General features: G+C 47.1%; 1 long non-coding RNA gene across 2 annotated transcripts; it reads right to left on the bottom strand.

Moving 5' to 3' along the window:
* Nucleotides 1–4,575: 4,575 nt before the first annotated feature.
* Nucleotides 4,576–8,188, bottom strand: LOC136164950 (uncharacterized). 2 transcript variants are annotated; one of them, XR_010662427.1, is made up of 4 exons: nt 7,678–8,188; nt 7,285–7,416; nt 5,792–5,867; nt 4,576–5,093 (listed from the first exon to the last, which is right to left on the bottom strand). It is a non-coding gene; the product is annotated as an uncharacterized lncRNA (long non-coding RNA). The 2 variants fall into 2 exon arrangements; XR_010662426.1 differs by lacking the exons at nt 7,285–7,416; nt 7,678–8,188 and adding an exon at nt 6,480–7,061 and having other exon boundaries at nt 5,792–5,887.
* Nucleotides 8,189–9,637: the final 1,449 nt, after the last annotated feature.

The following is a 9,637-nucleotide window of genomic DNA, read 5'->3' as shown; positions in this document are numbered from 1 at the left end:
ATTCTTTGAGTTGTTTCAGGTTTAGAAGAAGAAAGACACCAAGTGTTGCATCAAAAGATATTACACAGTGTAAAAATTCGTATGGTAGAGTCTTTCTCACACCTTAAAATTATACAAACCATAGATTACTCAGGAAAAGAATTACGCATTGGCTCAGTAGTTTCCAACTCTTGGTGACCCTAAAAACTGTAGCCCACCAGGCTCCTCTGTCCATAGAATTCCCCAGGCAAGAATACCGCAGTGGGTTGCCATTCCCTCCTTCAAGGGATCTTCCCAGCCCAGGGATCCAACCAGACTCTCCTGTGTCTCCTGTGTTGGCAGACAGGTTGTTTACCACTGAGCCACCTGGGAAGCCCTCAGATAAAGAATAAAATGGCTCTAAGAAGAGGCCAAGCCCAAAATTTTCAGAAAACCATATTTTACCTTAGGAACAATTGTGAGAGGTATTAAGAATAATATGCATTAACATTTTAATCAGATAAAAATTGCTATATCTATGAATTAAGTCAAATCATATCAAATTGTTATTTCTGTAGATCATAAAGCAGTTGCATAGTGGCCATTTCAAATGTTTCACCCTAGAAGCTGGATTTTTCACCAATCATTTTTTGAGCACTTACTACTCTCAGGATTCTGCTGCGGGGCTCCCAGGTTTGAGGAAGACTTGCTCTTCAAAAGGCAACATTTCAGAGATCCCACTGATCGGGTCTTAGACAGGAGCTGACAGAACAATCCTAGATACCATATTAAAAAGCAGAGATATTACTTAGCAACAAAGGTCCGTCTAGTCAAAGCTATGGTTTTTCCAGTAGTCATGTATGGATGTGAGAGTTGGACTACAAAGAAATCTGAGCGCCGAAGAATTGACGGTTTTGAACTGTGGTGCTGGAGAAGACTCTTCAGAGTCCCTTGGACTGCAAGGTGATCCAGCCAGTCCATCCTAAAGGAGATCAGTCCTGGGTGTGTGTTCATTGGAAGGACTGATGCTGAAGCTGAAACTCCAATACTCTGGCCACCTGATGTGAAGAACTGACTCACTGGAAAAGATCCTGATGCTGGGAAAGATTGAGGGCAGGAGGAGAAGGGGACCACAGAGGATACGATGGTCGGATGGCATCACCTACTTGATGGACATGAGTTTGGTTAAGTTCTGGGAGTTGGTGATGGACAGGGAAGCCTGCTGCAGCCCGTGGGGTCACAAAGAGTCGGACACGACTGAGTGACTGAACTGAACTGACAGAGCAACAGGAATGGACACTGAAAAGCTTTTGCATCATTTTTAATCCAGACATAACAACAGGACTGAAGCTCAAGGATGCAGTGAAGGGTGCTGAGGTCAAGAGCTACCGTGCATCACTGGGAATAGTCACAATTGCTCTGGTGGCAAGTTGCTGGCATCTCTTTGCTCTTGCATGGAATCACTGGATATGGGCTGCTGGTCAGGTTAAGCAGCTATTGATGTGGCTGCCAGGAAAACTCATCTTCAATTAACAATGGTTTGGCTATAAAACGCACAACTTGAGCTGGTCTGAAAAGAGGCTATGATCTCAAGGTGCACCTTGAGAAGCTACCATCATTAGCCATTGCTGAAGGACACCACCACGAGCAGGAGAGAGAGTTCAGCTGGGAAGGTGTGCCCCCCTGCCCAGCCTCGTCGCACTGTGACCCACTGGGAAATGGCACCCAGGGAAGCAAGAAGATGTTCTTTCTAAAAAGTCTTTATCTATGTGTTTATTTTTGGCTGTGTTGGGTCTTCGTTGATATGTGGGCTTTCTTAGTTGCGGGGAGCAGGGGTACTCTCTGTTGCGGGGCGTGAGCTTCTCATTGTGGTGGCTCCTCTAGTTGCAGAACACAGACTCTAGAACACAGGCTCAGTAGCTGTGGCTCACAGGATTGGTTGCATGTGGAATCTTCCAGGACGAAGGGTTGAACCCATGTCTCCTGCACTGGCAGGCGGATTCCTATCCACTGAGCCACCAGGGAAGTCCCAAGAAAATGTTCTTTTATGGTCATTTTCATTCTGGAAAAAAACGATGGACAATTTGCCAAGGAAATCTATTGAGTTTGATGATCCTCATATTTTAAGATGAAGGCTCAGATCAGTTCCTGAGGTTTGAACTGTAAGCAGCCTTAGAAATCTCAGTGAAGATTGTGGCCAGGGCACAGTTTATAAAGGTTTGCTCATGGATAGGAAGCTTCCATCTGATGTAGATGTTCTCAAAGAAAAGACCAGTTATCATGTGTAAAATAGATAAATAGTGGGAAGCTGCTATATAACACAGGGAGTCCAGCCCGGTGCTCTGTGATGACCTAGAGGGATGGGATGGGGGAGGGAAAGGAGACTCAAGAGTGAGAGAGGGGAGATACACACACACACACACACAAATATGTATATGACTGATTTGTGTTGTTGTATGGCAAAAAGCAACACGACATTGTAAAGCAATTTTCCTCAAATTAAAAATAAATTTAAAAAAAAGAAAGAAAAGACAGGTATTTGGAAATGTTTGGAGAAGGCAATGGCAACCCACTCCAGTATTCTTGCCTGGAAAATCCCATAGAGAGAGAAACCTGTAGGCTACAGTCCATGGGGTCGCGAAGAGTCAGATACGACTGAGCACCTCACTTTCTCTTTCTTTCCGTCACTGTGTTGTTTCAGTGAGACTGTGCATTTTAATTTACCTTTAGTTCTGCTCCATGTGGCAAAGGAAAGGCCTCAAGGAGAGTGGACAAACATCAAAAACTTTAAAAATGCTTAAATATTAAAGGGAGGATGAATAACCCATTGTAGTATGATTAGGCATAAAACAGAGTAATTAAATACAATGAAGGAAGATATATGGTAATTTAAGCTAACTAAAGAAGAAGAGGAGATGCTCTTTCTTCAACTATAAAATTATCAATGAAGAAATTTTCATGAGCACCATCTGTTGAGATATTTAATATTAAGCTAGATAAATAAGTCAAAAATACTTTGTCCTCTAATTAGAGGACAAACCCAAACTGAGTCACAGAAAATCCTGAGATATATACAATCATTACTTTTTCACTTGGGAACATGAGATCATCAAAACTTGGAATTGCCATTAGCTTATAAAGAGCTGCTCTGAGGTCCACTACATAACTTCAGGGTAAGAGCAGAGTTTTTCTAGTAAAACTAGTGTATCTCTCAAATATAATCAAGGAAACCAGCGTGCTTCCAAAAATCTAAAAAAAATAAGAAGAAATGTCACTGAAATTGATGATGGTATTGATTACTGATGATCCTGTCATGCAGTTTTGGCCCACTGACCTCTGCCTTGTAAGTCCTATTTCTTAGGAACTTTACTGTAATATTTGGAGGGAATGTAGGTGTGAGGATTCTAGTTGTTACATGGGTGGTTTCCTCTGAAGGCATCAATGCTCCTCTCCAATATTTCCAGTCGCTTTCCTTCCAGACAGTCCAAGAATTGCTCCCTGCTCCCCGCGGTCTAGTTGTGGCTGCATGACTTGCTTTGGCAGAGCATGTGTTACTTCAGGAGGGTCCTCCCTGTCCCCACAATCAAAGCGAGGTGGTGACTGTGGAGGCGGCTCCAAGCCACCTTGCGGAGGAAGGACCTGCAGTGGCCTTTGTGGGAACAAGATCAACAGCTCTGTTGCTTTTAAGCCCCAAGTCTTGGAGATATCACAGCAGCATTGCCAAGTCTTATTCTGGTACAAATCCCAAGAGTAAATTAACCAAATTTCTGGCTGTAAGTCAGGCTCCTCTAAGTGTAGTTAGTATAAATCGGTTTCCCAAGGCCTCATCAATCTTGGGACAATTGAAAACATGAAACGTCTAAATTTTGCAAGTTAAAGAACAGGTTCTGGAGCTGCAGACACACTGCTGAGGTTAAATTCTGGAAGAATCAGTCTTGACCTGTCAAAGTTCTTCAAAAAGAGGATCAAGAGGGGCTGCAGACCTGAGCTCAGGGAGGGTGTGCTGTCCCCAAGGTCATCTTCTCCACAAATGGAGGAGAACCACACACCTTCTGTCCAAAACAACTCCACACAAGGCAAGGCGGCATCACTCCACCCCTAGCTGGCTCTGGGCAGAGTTAGCCCCAGTCAGAAAACTGGTTGACATCCAGGTTACATTTGATAGTCTTTAAGTAAAAGTGAAAGTCACTCAGTCATGTCTGACTCTTCGCGATCCCATGGACTATACAGTCCATGGAATTCTCCAGGCCAGAATACTGGAGTGGGTAGCCTTTTCCTTCTCCAGGGGATCTTCCCAACCCAGGGATCGAACCAAGGTTTCCTGCAATGCAGGCAGATTTTTTTTTCTTTTTCTTTTTTTTTGTTTGGTTTTTTTTTCTTTGCAGGCAGATTTTTTTTTACCAGCTGAGCCACAAGGGAAGCCCAAGAATACTGGAGTGGGTAGCCTATCCCTTCTCCTGCAGATCTTCCCAACCCAGGGATTGAACCCAGGTATCCTGCATTGCAGGTGGATTCTTTACCAGCTGAGCTGCCAAAGTACAGTAGACTCAGGCTTAGTTTTTATGTTTGTGATTTGTTTATATACAACCCTCTGCATTAATTATGTGAAAATCCAAGCTAAACCATAGGAAGGAAAAAATTGTATATGCAAGTGTCCAGCTATTAAATCATTTTGCCCTTAAGAAACTACCAAACCCCTGACAATGGAAGAGAGATAGGGGTAATGATAACCTACTAGTAGCTGCATTTATTGTTTCAGGGACTAACACTCCCAACCCAAGACCTGATCATGCTGTGACAAAGAACTTGGAGACTTATGCTCAGTGAGAAATGCAGACATAGAAGACCTCCTATGTGTGAACATTAATATGAAATGTCCAGAATATGGAAATCCATAGAGATGAAAGCAGACAAGAGATGTGGCGTAGAATCACTGTTGGCTGGATTTGAATCTCACCGGGACCCACATTCCTGGAACTCATCTCTCTGAGTCAGTATTTCCTGCTGTGATCTCAGGGGCCACCTCTCCCTCCTGGAACCCTGGTCACCGTTCCCTCAAATCTGGGAACACACTGCAGTGCAGCTGGGGGGTTATTTGCCAATCTCGCCACTCTCAGGGATTCCACGCTGCAGCCCTAAATGAGAGGAGGGAAGTTCGCCTTTATTATTTTTTTTCCGTTTTAAAAAATTATTTTAGTATAATTGCTTTACAGGGTTGTGTTAATTTCCTGCTGTACAAAGAAGTGAATGAGCCATATGTATACATGTATCTCCTCGCTCTTGAAACTCCCTCCCCCGGCCCCCATCCCACCCCTCTAGGGCATCACAGAGCACCGGGCTGAGCTCCCTAGGCTATATAGCAGCCTCCCACCAGCTCCACACCAGGCCAAGAGGCCTTATTCTTGGCCTGAATTTTCTCCCCTAGTAGAGTCGATCCTGCCAGCACCATTAATCTGTTCCTAAACCATGTGCTGGCCCACGGATGATGTTCATCTGTCTTTACCCATGCCACACAGTTCCTTCCTCTATTAAAACTAATATTTTAATTGCAAAGAGGCTCTGCCTGGAAGTCCTTCCAACACCCTGGGCTCTCTGCCTGCACTCTTAATCTGGTAGGACTTGTCTGACCACAAGAAACTCTTAGAGCCTCAGGGAGGCTGAGCAGGTCTCACCGAGGCAGCAAAAGAGGAGACTGTTCTAAATAAGCTATCAGGAGGCCTCCTGCCCATAAACATATTCTGGCTCCCGCAAACACTGAGGCAGGCTCTTTGCCGGGCACAAGTGAAGTTCATGCCCAGAGCCTTTGGTTAGACGCATCCTGGCCAATTGTTACCTGCAAGCTCTGGAAATCAGCGTCCGGGTAAGAGGAAGGAGAGGCCACCTGTCCACGTCCGGCTTCTCACCCAGTCCTGCAAAACAGCGTGGCAGCCTGCAGAGAGCAAATGGACAGATGGACAGAGGAAGGCCTGCTGGGCTCCTGTCCAGCATATTAGGGCTCGGGATGGGCAGGGAGCAGGTTTCCCTTCATCTCCCTGTATTTGATGTGGTCTTCATCTCCCAGGAAGTCACCCTGGGACCCCAGGGAAGCCGCACGGCAGGGGGGAAGGGGCAGCCCCAGCTGTGGGGAGAGCAGGCTGAGACGGAGGTTGTGCTGCAAGTTTGGGGAAAGGGACAGACGGATCCTACTGACTCGAAAGGCAAGAAGATGCTCGGAAGGTCAAGGTAGCAACGACCAGATCTACTGAGTTGGGGCGGATTCGCCTCTCCTCCCTTCCACAGTTTGGCCTCCCAGAGTCACGCATCTGGGAGGGAACCCCAGAATCAAGGGCAAGTGAGGTTCAGAATGGCAAGTAAAGCTCAGGGTTGTTGTCTGGCCGTGCCTCCCTTCATGTGAAATCGCTCTCTTGGGGTTAGAGTCTACATGACTGGGACCCTCTTGAAGAAGCTCCTCTGACACCTAGAGAAAGTGGGAAGGCCTGGGGAGAGCATCCAAGGCTGATGGCAGGCTGCCCAGCACTCACCGTAACTCAGGCTGCTTGGGCTTGAGTTTCAGTATCCAGGAAACCACACGACTACTCCTTCACAGGTGCAGCTTCCTGTCTCTGCACCCAAACTCAGGCTATCCTACTGAATTAAGCTGAAAATTGCTTCGTTTAATCATTAATCTGACAGCAGAGTTGTACTTAAGCTTCCAGAGGGAATCACCAGCCTTATGGTAAACACAGATTCATCACAAAGAATTTTCCACGCTTTGTGATGGAGGACTAATTCCACCTTCACTCCCGTCACTCTGTAAATAAGTTTTCCCACCTATCGAAGCAGAAGTGCTCTGGCTGATTCATGTTGAGGTTTGACAGAAAACAACAAAATTCTGTAAAGCAATTAGCTTTCAATTAAAAAAATTAAAAACAAAAGGAAGCCAATTATTTTTTTAAAAAAGCACTTCTGAAGAGTTTAAGACTTTATTCTGACTTAACTGGTTGGGAGAGCAATATCGGGAGTTTTGATGGCCCGTTTGATCTCATTATCTGAGTCTATAATCTAAAGATGTGGACGAACATTTACTATGAATGGTTAGATGCCCCGGAAATGCTCCGCTGAGCATGTCCATGAACTATGTTAATTATTTACTAGTCTTAACAGGTTTCTCTTTAACAGTTTACTTGTTAGAGATCATTGCCAGCTCAGCCCTGGGTCTGGGTTGAGGCATTTGTTCCCAGAGGCTCACCTGGGTAGAAGGAACCACCAAGCCTTGCCAACATCCCCGAAGGCCTTTGGCTTCGTCTCGTTTGTCTGGCCACTGAACCGGCAGCAGAAGGCCCTCACCTCTTCTCCAGCGGCAGAGGCGAGTCAGCCCCAATTTCTTCCTGGAAGCAGCTCAGGGAGTCTTCTCACGGTGGGTCATCCAGTCACATACAACCCCTTGTACACAGCGGCCACTCGGCCTGAGCCCTGCCCCTAGATGGAAGAGAGCACGCTAGAACATGATCAGGGGCTTCCCTGGTGGCTCAGCGGTAAAGAATCCACCTGCCGATGCAGGAGGCACGCATTTGGTCCCTGGTCCAGGAAGATCCCGCGTGTCATCCCCAGCTAAACCGCTGCTCCACAACTATTGAACCTCTGCTCTAGGGCCTGGGAGCTGCAACTACTGAAGCCCACACACCCTAGAGCCTGTGGCTCCTCAACAGGAGAGGCCACCCCAATGAGAAGCCCACACACCTGGAGAGCAGCCCCCACGGCAACTAGAGGAAAGCCCACGCAGCAACACAGACCGGGCACACCCAGAAAAGAAGGAACGAACACGAACGGCAGCACTGCACGCATCTCACAAGTACCACACTGGGTATTTTGCTAGAACCTTCTCTCCCAAGATTCCTTCCTCCTCCCACCAGTCCTGTGAGGGAATCAGTGCAGCCTCCGAGGTCAAGGGGGTGACGTAACCCCCTCAGTGCCCGCCTTCCCCTGGGCAGCACGGCTGTCTCTTCTCCTTGCAGTGACCTTCTGGTTGGCTTTCGCTGACCTTGGGGACAGCACGCACTCCTCCACGTTGGAAAGTCTCCTTTAATGTCTGTGGAGGTGATGAACGTCTGCAGAACTCTGAACACACACGACAGCCTGTTCAACGAAAAGCAGAAACGGGAGGAAGGATGTGGTCTTCCCCGGCCGGAGTGAATCAGGCTCTGGGCCGGGTGCCTCATCCTGAGTCACTGGGACGCTCCCTGCTGTTTTCTCATCAGTTGCGGGGCCTGTGAAACACATTGATGGTTTCCTTTCCTGAGCTCAGCAGAGGCTCTGGCTCGGGTCTCCACAGTTTTGTAGAAAATACTTCAATGTGTAATGAGTCCAGTGTATAAAATTTCTCTTTTTATAGCTGGCCCAGCAAATATTTCACCTTCAAGGAGAAGGTGAAATATGAACTGCAACGTGCTTCGCTGGTCCTGTGTTCTTTTGAGCTTGAGCCAACAAAGTAGCTACGGATGCTGCTGGTAAACGCATTGAAGCCTTCGCTGTAGGGCCGCTGATCCTTCTCGAAAGTCTCCTCTGCCCAGATACCTTCCTGCTCCACCCGCCTCCTTGCGGAAACCAAAGCAGTCAGCTATCACAGGAGCCAAACCACAACTTCTACGGCCCATCCCGTCCTAACACAATTTTTGTGGCCCTGGTTATAGGGTGAATCGTATGGCCCACCTTCACGCGTACAAATTCACATGGTGAAGCCTTAATCCCCAGGACCTCAGAATGTGACTGTATTTGGAGAAAGAAAAAACAAATTATTTTTGGCCGTGCTGGGTCCTCATTGCTGCACGTGGGCTGTCTCTAGTCCCAGTGTGCTGGCTTCTCATTTCAGTGGCTTCACTTGTTGGAGAGCAAGGGCTGTAGGCAGAGCGTGTGGGCTCAGGAGTTGTGGTGCATGGGCTTAGCTGCCCTACAGCGCGTGGAATCTTCCCAGACCAGGGACCAAACCCCTGCATTGACAGGCAGACTCTCAACCCCTGGACCACCAGGGAAGTCCCTGGAGATAGAGCCTTTAGTAAGGTAATTAAGTGAAATGAGGCCACAAGGGTGACCCCCATCCTATCTTACCACTGTCCTTTTAAAAGAAATAAAGACATAAAGACACACAGAGACATCAGGGGTGTGCGTACTCACAGAGGAAAGACCGTGTGAAGCATCAACGAGAGGGCGGCCATCTACAATCCTCGGAGAGAGGCCTCAGGGAACACCAACCCTGCTGACACCTTGTTCTTGGACTTCCAGCCCCAGAACTGTGAGAAAATAAATGTCAGTCAAGTCAGCCACCCAGATATTTTGTTATGACTTCCCAGGCAAACTAATACAGACACTAAAAAAATTCACTCTTTTTTCTGATGTGAACAAAAAACAAAACTTAAAATACCTTTGACTCTAAAAGCTTATTTTCTTCTGAGTTTAAAAGAAATTGCACTATTTTTGTGGGCCCCCTGACGTATAATGAGCTCTGAGCAAGCTCCGCTTGTGCCTGATGGAGAAGCCAGCCCTGCCGTTATCTAGGGCACCTGGACCACTCTTCACTGAAGCCGGTTTTCCCACTGAGGCTGGGTCTCTCCCAGGGCTCCCTGCATAGCAGCTCACATTTTATGACTACCCCAAGCCAGGCCGCTGGGATCAATGAGCTTTGCCGTTTCATAATCTAGCCTCC

Source organism: Muntiacus reevesi, chromosome 1 (genome assembly GCF_963930625.1).
Source record: "Muntiacus reevesi chromosome 1, mMunRee1.1, whole genome shotgun sequence".
NCBI classification, from domain to species: Eukaryota; Metazoa; Chordata; class Mammalia; order Artiodactyla; family Cervidae; genus Muntiacus; species Muntiacus reevesi.
The sequence above is the reverse complement of the archived record's forward strand: the minus strand, read 5'-3'. Positions and strand labels throughout refer to the sequence as shown.